We start from the raw sequence: 8,819 nt of genomic DNA on the forward strand, positions 1-8,819 counted from the left end.
GCTCAGTCACAGAAAATACAACTCCTTTCCTTAAAAAGGTGTATGTAAACATGTGGAAAACCTATATACAGACCCACCAACACAGTCCAGTAACACCAATGTTGGCCTGAATATACCATCAACATGTAATTTTAGAATGCATTCAAGTTACTAGAAATGAGCATGAAAAGAAAATCCTGCCAAATTTCTGGCATTCCTTGAACGCTAGGAAACTAAATTATTTTCCAACCTATTATCAACTATATGAAAATAGAGAGTGACATTCCTTCTAGCTAGGAGAAAACATGTTTATATTTAGTTTCCTCAAAACTGCAACATTGAAAGCACATTTATTCCCCCAAATGTGAAATAGCCTCATACCTTGAACGATCTGCTCGGCGTGTTGCTTTTCAAATCAGACTATGATAATTTTTTTTGACAGATCACTAAATAACCTGGAGAAGGCAGTGCATCAGCAGTACAGGACAGTTATTGCCTCTGACACCTGACTGTAGCAGAGGAATTCCTTGCAATTGAATCAAAAGTAACTAAGCCATGCTCCTGTTGACTACAGCTGGCAGGCAGCACTGCCAGCTGGGTACATCACACACCCAGAGATGGGGCTGGAGCACACACTGCAGGGATGGCAGCAATATTATGGCACTGGATTTGTCAGCTAGAGGAGCATGAGTGGCAAGACACAAACCATATCAATCAGGGAACTGAATTTGCTGTTGAAAAAGTACTAATTGAGAGTAAAAAACCCAGGATTTTTGCAGAGCTAGAACTGGTTTCACACAGCTAACTTGAAAAGCCATCCTACTGCCTGGTTGCAGACCTGGTGAGCATCTTGACTTGTGTTCTGTCACATGTTCTTATCACTGAGGGCCTTTTTCAGCCTTCTGTTTACAAGGGCCTTCAGCACTGAATTCATTTGGACTGTACAAACAAGTCAATCCTTTTTTAGTTCCAACACATCACTACGAAAATAGTTTTTCAGCATTTCACTAACTAAAAGAAATGTATTTAAAGTCCTTCAAAAATGTATTTAAGTCTAAATGACACAGAAAGCAAGAATTTCCCAACAGCTAACGTGTTTATTTAACTGTGACTCTTTGGTCGTTATATCAGTTGGTTCTTTCTCAAAAAAGAACAAACCCTTCCAAATTAGGCCAGCAGACCCCTGGGATCACAGCAAGATGGATCTACAAGATGGATCTACAAGATGGACAAATGCAGCCACAAGTCATTCCTAAATCTCCAGAGCCATTCTCCTAGCACCTTCATTGCCCACGCTTTTCCTCTGTTCCATGGGTATCATCCTCCAGTCCATCATCCCAGACAACTGAGAGCCAACACATCTGACAGAAACAGGGTGTGCTTCTGCCGTGTTTTTGATGGACTTTAGGAGAAAAATAATTGGCAACTTTATTAACATGTTACATGCCACTGCCCCCAGACTCCCAAGCTGGTTTATTAATTTAGGCATCATTCAGCCTGAATAAAATTGGGAGCCAATGTAATTTATAATCTAGCTAAAGACAGAAGTAGACACCCACATCAGGAGAATCCCAACACTCCTGTTGGCTACCAGAAATCAGACTGCTATAAACCCTGGCCAGAGATGTCTCCTGTTACAGAGGGGGAAAAGACTTTTCAGAAGAGCTGATGGAATTGCAGTCTGCAGCACACCAAGGGACACAGCTGCATTCAGAGTAGCTCCTCACACAGTGCTTTGCACAACATCAGAGCTGGATTCAGAGCCCAGGTGCCACTACTGCTATTTCCAATATTTGACTCCAGTTATATTATGCAGATGACGTTTCTGGCAGATTTTAGCTGAAGACATAGATTAACCAAACTGGTGCAGGGTCTCATACTGCTGTATTTGCATTAATGCCTGACTGACATGGCTTGGAGCATGAGGGTTATCAAGACAAGGACCTTGATTTTTGTCATTGCAGAAAACTGATTAACAGCTCATTACAAACTAGAAAAGTCTCAGTTACTCCAACACATGCAGAATACTGTCTCTTCTTTATAGAAGCATCTGGATGTCACTCCCACTGGCCCCACCATCACAGGCCACATCCCAGGCTCCAAGCAACAGGCACTGCAGAGCTGAAGCAAAATGCTTGAACAGTGAAAACATCAAAGTCAGATCAAGTTAAAAGGGTTCCAGTGCCAGTTTCAGGATGATAGCCACCATTAAATAAGAAATTGTTTCATAGGCATTAAGAGTCCTGTAATGGCTCACAGGGGGAATTAAAGGAACGAGATAAAAAAGATATCAAGTTACAGGTCTGATTGACTGGACTTTTCAGTAAGCTTCATAAGAAAATTGTTTTGTGCAGAAGATCACAGAGAAGCTTAACTCAATATAAAGGGAAAACCTGACAGAACATTTCCCTTTCAAAGGCAGACAGCTCTATGTGGTAAGTGGAGCACAAGTCTACTACACACTACAATCACATTAACTGTTGGATGCAGAAATCCTTTCGTAGCTGCAGCTTTCATATTTTCCCCTCTGTATTTGGATCCTCACTGTTTTTCAGCACCAATAGTGTGTAATTAATGATATTGCAATAGGAATAAAGTTTTGAAAAGTCATTGCAAGACCTAAACATTTGGAAAAGTCCCATGGGAAAGCCCACACATGACATATCCAGCACTATCTTTTATGAAATATATATAAATACAATAGTTACTAACATATTATTAACTAAGACTCTAATACGCTTTTGAATTTAACTTGCTAAATTTTTTTTTTTGGCACAGGAAGGGGTGCATTAATTGTGTGTTGGTATTTTCACATCACTATTTTATGTCAAACACTCTTTCACATCATATAAGCCCTAAACCAAATATGGATTAGAAAGAAGATGGGTTCTATATAGACAGTGTATGAAAGTGTAATTAAAGGAAAATTGCTGCAGACAGGAAACAGCACTTGGTTCCAGTAGCTACAAGTCACCTACACTTAAATCTAAAATCACTGATACCATTCAAGCCCAGGTGATTTCCCTAAATTTCAAAAAACCTTGTTATCAGAAACGCAAAATAAACTTCTGGCACTCAATTAATTCTGTCATCCTCAGTCTAATGCACCAAAGCAGAGATGGGCACAGCAGCAAAGAGCATCTGTCCAATTGCTCACCACATCCAAGTGACTCAAAGCTGCACTGAGCAGGACCAACACAGCCTGAAAATCCTTATACACTGGTTTTGTATGGAAAAGAGAAGAGAAATGAGGTTCTGTTGAATCTTTTCCTGCTTTATACACTGGAAATGTTACTATACTCTAGAAAATAAAGTTCTATCACATGGCAGTCATTTCACATACTTTAAGTGACAAACTGATTAAAAAAACTGAGTTAAAATTACATGTACTAAGTATATAATTACTCACACTACCATTAATTCCATGACCACCCAGTCCCAGCACTCAAGTAAACACAGAACAAGATTATTGTAGACTATTGCTTATTATGCTGAAATCACAAGTTTTTAAACTGCTTCCAGTTTTCAGCTACAAAACTCTACTTTTTTGATACAATAAAAAGTTTTTTCATCCTAATTTGGCCCTTTTACACTCTTTAGTTTTTATCTCAACCCTTCTTACTTTATTTTGAAACACCATAATTGTGAATATAAACAGCTTTAATCTATTTAATGAGTCATCATGCTATTTTTAAGTTAATTCTGTATTTTTCCAGTTCTCTATGACATTTTTCTGTAGGCTACAGAACACTAAATATTCTAGCACCAGATAAGTACAGCAGTAATTGAATATTAGTCTAGATGCTTGTGGGCAGGGTACTTAGGGACATGACAAAATATCTATGAGCATAAAAATTAAAATGTTTTATCGCTGTGCAGAGCCAGTCAAACACATTTGTTACCCAAAAGGAAGGGATTTTTAGTGCAGCTATTAAAATTTCACGTCATTTACCTTCAATACCCTACTAATGCCTATGTTCTCCAGTTTTCCAAACCAGTGCAGTAAGAGAAAGGTTCTCAGACATATTAGGATGGACGTGGAAAAACTGATAAGAACTCTAAATCCTAGATCAGTCCTTGGATCTGTAGTCAGGTACAGTCAGGAAAACCTCACTGTGCTCAGGTGAAGCCTCTGACAGTTTAAAAAGCTCCTCAAGCTTATTTCAAAGTATGATTTTACAAGCTCTAACTTCACATTAGATTGAAAATTTGGCACTCTGCTTGAAGATTTAATTCTATATTCAAAAGCATTTAGTAATAAACTAAGTATTACTCTTCCCTTTCAAAACATTGATGACTAATTAATGCTCACAGTTTGGATTCAGCCAGCAGGGAAATGAACACAGCTAAATGCAATCTTTCAAATTAACAGGCTATCTCTATAAACTATAAAATTATTCTTTAAACAGAACTACTGTTTTATTACTACTGGGATCTTAGGTTCATTATGTTCTCATAATACTCTCAAACATATCTATTAATCTGCATAATTACAACAGGCAAGAATTAATTCCAGACAGATGCAATAAGTTGCTTATTCAGTCTTGATTTCAGCAACAATTTTCACTACAGATATTTATATTTCAAAGAACATTTCCAGTGCATAATAAAAATTATGTCTTATTCCTAACATCACAAGTGTAGCTGCTAACATGAATACCAAATGTAACAAAAATATTAAGTGAAGCAAGCACTTCTCTGAGTCCCAAACTGCACAAAACTCAATGTTTCCACTGAACTGGATATAAAAGCCTTGTTTTTTGTTTTTTTTTCCTTTTCATCTGCAAGCAAATAAATGAGTCCTAAAATTCTCTAAGCTTAGAGGGTCAAGTTATCATATATTTCTTCTGATATTTCCAGGTATTCCTTTCCCCACCTGCACATAGACCAATGCATCCCTGAAAGGTGAAAACTCCTCTATCCTCACAGGATGAGACACGATTATAAATTCTGTCATGTATGACAATAAATGCAATTCTATTGTACTTACAAAGAACCTTTACAGCCTAGATCTCAGCTGGGAAAGTGTGGATTTTTTTGGGGATGGGGGTGGTTTTTTCCCAATCCTGAATTCAGTTTAGCTAAGTCAAACTTTGAAAAAGCCACAGGGAAAAGTGAACAGCATGACAACACCTGAGGCCCTTTACACGTGAATTACCAAATATTTTATGTCCAAGCTCTATTGAAACACATTATTCCCCAATTTCCTCCTCAAACCAAGAACAGACACGAGGAGGACACCAGCTTTTGCTACAAATTCCTCTTCCCTTGCCTCACCAAAATGTATTTATCTAGTTATTACACATTAAAATACATATTTACACTCGCACAGGAGTTGAAGCACAAGAGCACTGATGGGGAAGGTGCTGGTACAACACCCATTTGTGTTTGTATCCCTTTGGTCCACAAAGTGCTTTGAACACAACATGAAAAGAGGAAGCTGGGGACACGAGAACTACATTTACACTGAGAGTATCCAAATGAAACTCAGGTTATTTGTGCCCTGAATCCAATCTACTTTTGCCAGCCCTGATAGTGCCACCTTGGTCAAATACTTATGGTCAAGTATTATTAACAAACCATCAGCAAAATAAAATATTGCAGAAACAGACGATTTGACTAGAAAGGCAATATAAACTATTCCCCAGGTGAACCCCAGAAAGAGCAAAGGCAGGCAAGCCTCAGAAGACTTAATGTTAGTCCATAGACATATCCCAGCACTCAAAACACGAAACATACACTGCATTAGTGGACTAGAACCAAAATTACACATTGTAAGTGTGACGAAAAGGTGACTAGTAAATTGGAAAGCAACCACACCCTAACAGCTCTTTGGCCTGTTTGGACTGTTTCCATCATTCTAAACACTCCAGACAAATATTTTCTGCCTTTGCATTCTTTCTGCTTTTATTTTTGGGCTGAGAAAAGCCCCAGGCATTTTATATGATAGTTTGTTCTAGAGGCAAACTGAATTAATTCCTGTTATTGGTGATGCTTCCGTGATGTGAACTGGGTTAGGAGTTAACACAGATCTTGTAATGAGAATATTTTTTCAATTTAATCGACTTGCCTAGTTATTATTTCAGCCTGTCAGTTTGCATTGAGGAGGAAATATAAGGAAATAGGATACACTGAAACAATGAACCAAATAACGGGGTGGGGGGAAGAAAACAGAGCTGAAAAAGGAACAAGTAATTACTGACTGCAAAGGATCAAGCAGAGATTATTTTTCTTCTCCCTCCCCTTGTATTTTGTTTCACAATTTAAGAAAAAAAATGAAGTAAATATTAGGTGCTATGTCTGTGAAACAGGGATAAGTTAATCACCCAGTTAATCCTCAACATCACCTGAAAATAGTTTAATTATTTGATAAAACAATAATAGAGTTTCTAGAGCATCTTCCATAACACAAACTTCATAAGTAGCTCATAAATATTTAAAAGCCTTACATTTACATTTATGCTAGGAAAAGTAAATCAAAAATTCATTTAGTGTCACTCCAGAGGACCAGAATCAAATTCTTCACCTCCTCCATCAACATTGACACGAAACAGAATTGTTTGTGACTGATCTAAACAGAAAGTCCAGGTGTTTCATTCCACACAATATCAATATGGGGAGGCTGTCCATCCTCATCCCCCCCAGGCTATTTCTGCAGTCTGTCATTCAACATCTACTATTACAAAGTACATAAAATTAGTCCAAATTAACCATGAATGAATTTGAAAGTCATGGCTAGACGTGTCCACTTAATTTTCCTCTTACTGTTCAGTGTGCATAACTTGTGCTATTTACCAAATTCTGTTCCAAATTTTGAAGGATCTTTGTGTCTTAGATGCTGCCTCTACCTCAGTTTTAAAGTTCCTCCCATTTGTTTTTCCCCCCTCTAAGTAAAACAGCTATGTATTTATTTAAATACCTGTATGTTTAATACTAAACTATGGAATTATTCTCATCTCTCTATTCAGCAGCCTTTTTTAATAACACTCTTGTTCATGCTTGTTTTTTATACTCTGTATAAAGTATTTTATACTCCTGGGCTGCAGAATATAATTTACAGTGTTTTCTTGATAATAAATGTAATTTTGTCATTGAGTATATTTAGGACTATTGTTATTCTGCTACAAACAACATGGCATATCAGGGAACCACACTGTGCAAGTGCTTTAATAATGATTCACTAACAAGTTCATGCCTCTCTCTTAGAAAAAACAATAAAATATGCATTTTATGTACTCAAAACCACTTCTCTCCCTTTCCCTTCTTCCCCAGCATTTCCAAGGTCACAGATGCAGCTGCAACAAGCTACATAGTACTGGCAAAGGTTTATTCCAAACCTCACATAAAGCAATCAGCTCCAGATCCCCCAGAAAAATCTTTCTGTTCAATGCAAAATGCACTGAGGTCAGAGGGAAGATGATACTTCCACTGGAATAAATAAATCATTTCTCTTACTGGGTTTCTCTCCACAGGAGACAGAAGTCCTACACTATCCAGCACATTCTTTGAAAGCTTTACCAAGAGGGCTTCCCAGTTGTCAGTCACAGTACAACATGGCCCTCCAGAGACATTACAGAAGGTAAATTGTTTAATAATTTATCAGCTGCTGTTGATATGAGGCACTGCAGCATATTGAGTCTTGTTATTACTCCTCATTATTGAGAAGCTTTTATCTGTTCTCAGACTGAGACAACTGTGTTGCAAAGTCTCCATCCACAATATGAAGTTAACGAAACGTGATCACCTCACTCTTGAAGATCATCTTAAATGAGAGCTGAACAAATGCTTGCATTTTAAAAAACTGAACTGCCAGAGATACAAACAGGCCAATAGGCAGGTGGATATTTGGTTAGTTTTGGAAGGAATAAGACAACTCCTCTCCTGCAGCAAGTTCAGGAAGCTCACTCCTTAAATTAATAAGCTGGCAGGGGACCACAGAATTGCTGGAATATTCCCTTTAAACCTTAGTCTCGGCAGAGGAATCCACTAGGGAATAACCACAGGGCATCATGCACCAGCATTAAGTACAACGGGTGATACATGCATACAGATTATATTTGCAATAAACAATATTCATGAATTTCCTATCAGCTCCTTATGATGTCCTCAAATCCATCTTCCCTGCAAGCTACAAAATGCCTTATTTAAATGACATGACAGCAAGATTTATGAGAGCCACTCATCTTTCAACCGAGTCTGAGACTGCCCAACTCCAGTGTTTATCCAGTTCTACAAAAGGGACTGATCTTTGCTGTATTTATAGTTACTGTTCATTAGCACTACCAGTTTTATGAAAGTAAAATTTCTTCCTATGTGTAAAGTGCCACAAGGCTTTTGAGGCTATAATTGATTAGATATTTTATAAGTATAACTTCTCCTTTCTTGAAAGCCTTTGCATGGTACCAGCCTTTGCAAACTAGAAAAAAACACTGAATTCCATCTCCACATATCCAGGTTGAAAGCACAAACACCTGAAAACATTCAGCTTCACCACTTGTGTGTCATCCAAGTGCTGACTCTTAACATGAATTTCTTATCAAGGAGTGATGTGCCTTATTTCTGGTTTAGTTCTAGCAAATAAAAACTTAAATGCTTGAATATTGTCAACTGAGTCAAATAAGAGAGGGTGAAGCACCACCATCAAATTCATTACAAATTATCTATTTGAGGAATATTACATTAAGGAAGGTGAGCTAACAGAAACATCTTCTTCCCTTAAGGTAATTTCTTAACTGGAATTATTCATCTTGTTGGCTTTTTTGGCAGGGATTTTTTGGGGCTTTTTTTGTTTGGGTGGGATTTTGTTCAGCCAGTTAGGAATTTTCTTTGGTTGGTTTTTC

General features: G+C 37.6%; 1 long non-coding RNA gene across 1 annotated transcript; it reads left to right on the forward strand.

Annotated features, from left to right (window-relative positions):
* The first annotated feature begins 622 nt into the window (after window positions 1-622).
* On the forward strand, window positions 623-8,304 carry LOC135309414 (uncharacterized). Its single transcript, XR_010369684.1, has 3 exons — window positions 623-2,414; window positions 7,452-7,558; window positions 7,663-8,304. It is a non-coding gene; the product is annotated as an uncharacterized LOC135309414 (long non-coding RNA).
* The last annotated feature ends 515 nt before the right edge of the window (window positions 8,305-8,819 follow it).

This window comes from Passer domesticus, chromosome 10 (assembly GCF_036417665.1).
Source record: "Passer domesticus isolate bPasDom1 chromosome 10, bPasDom1.hap1, whole genome shotgun sequence".
Taxonomy (NCBI): Eukaryota; Metazoa; Chordata; class Aves; order Passeriformes; family Passeridae; genus Passer; species Passer domesticus.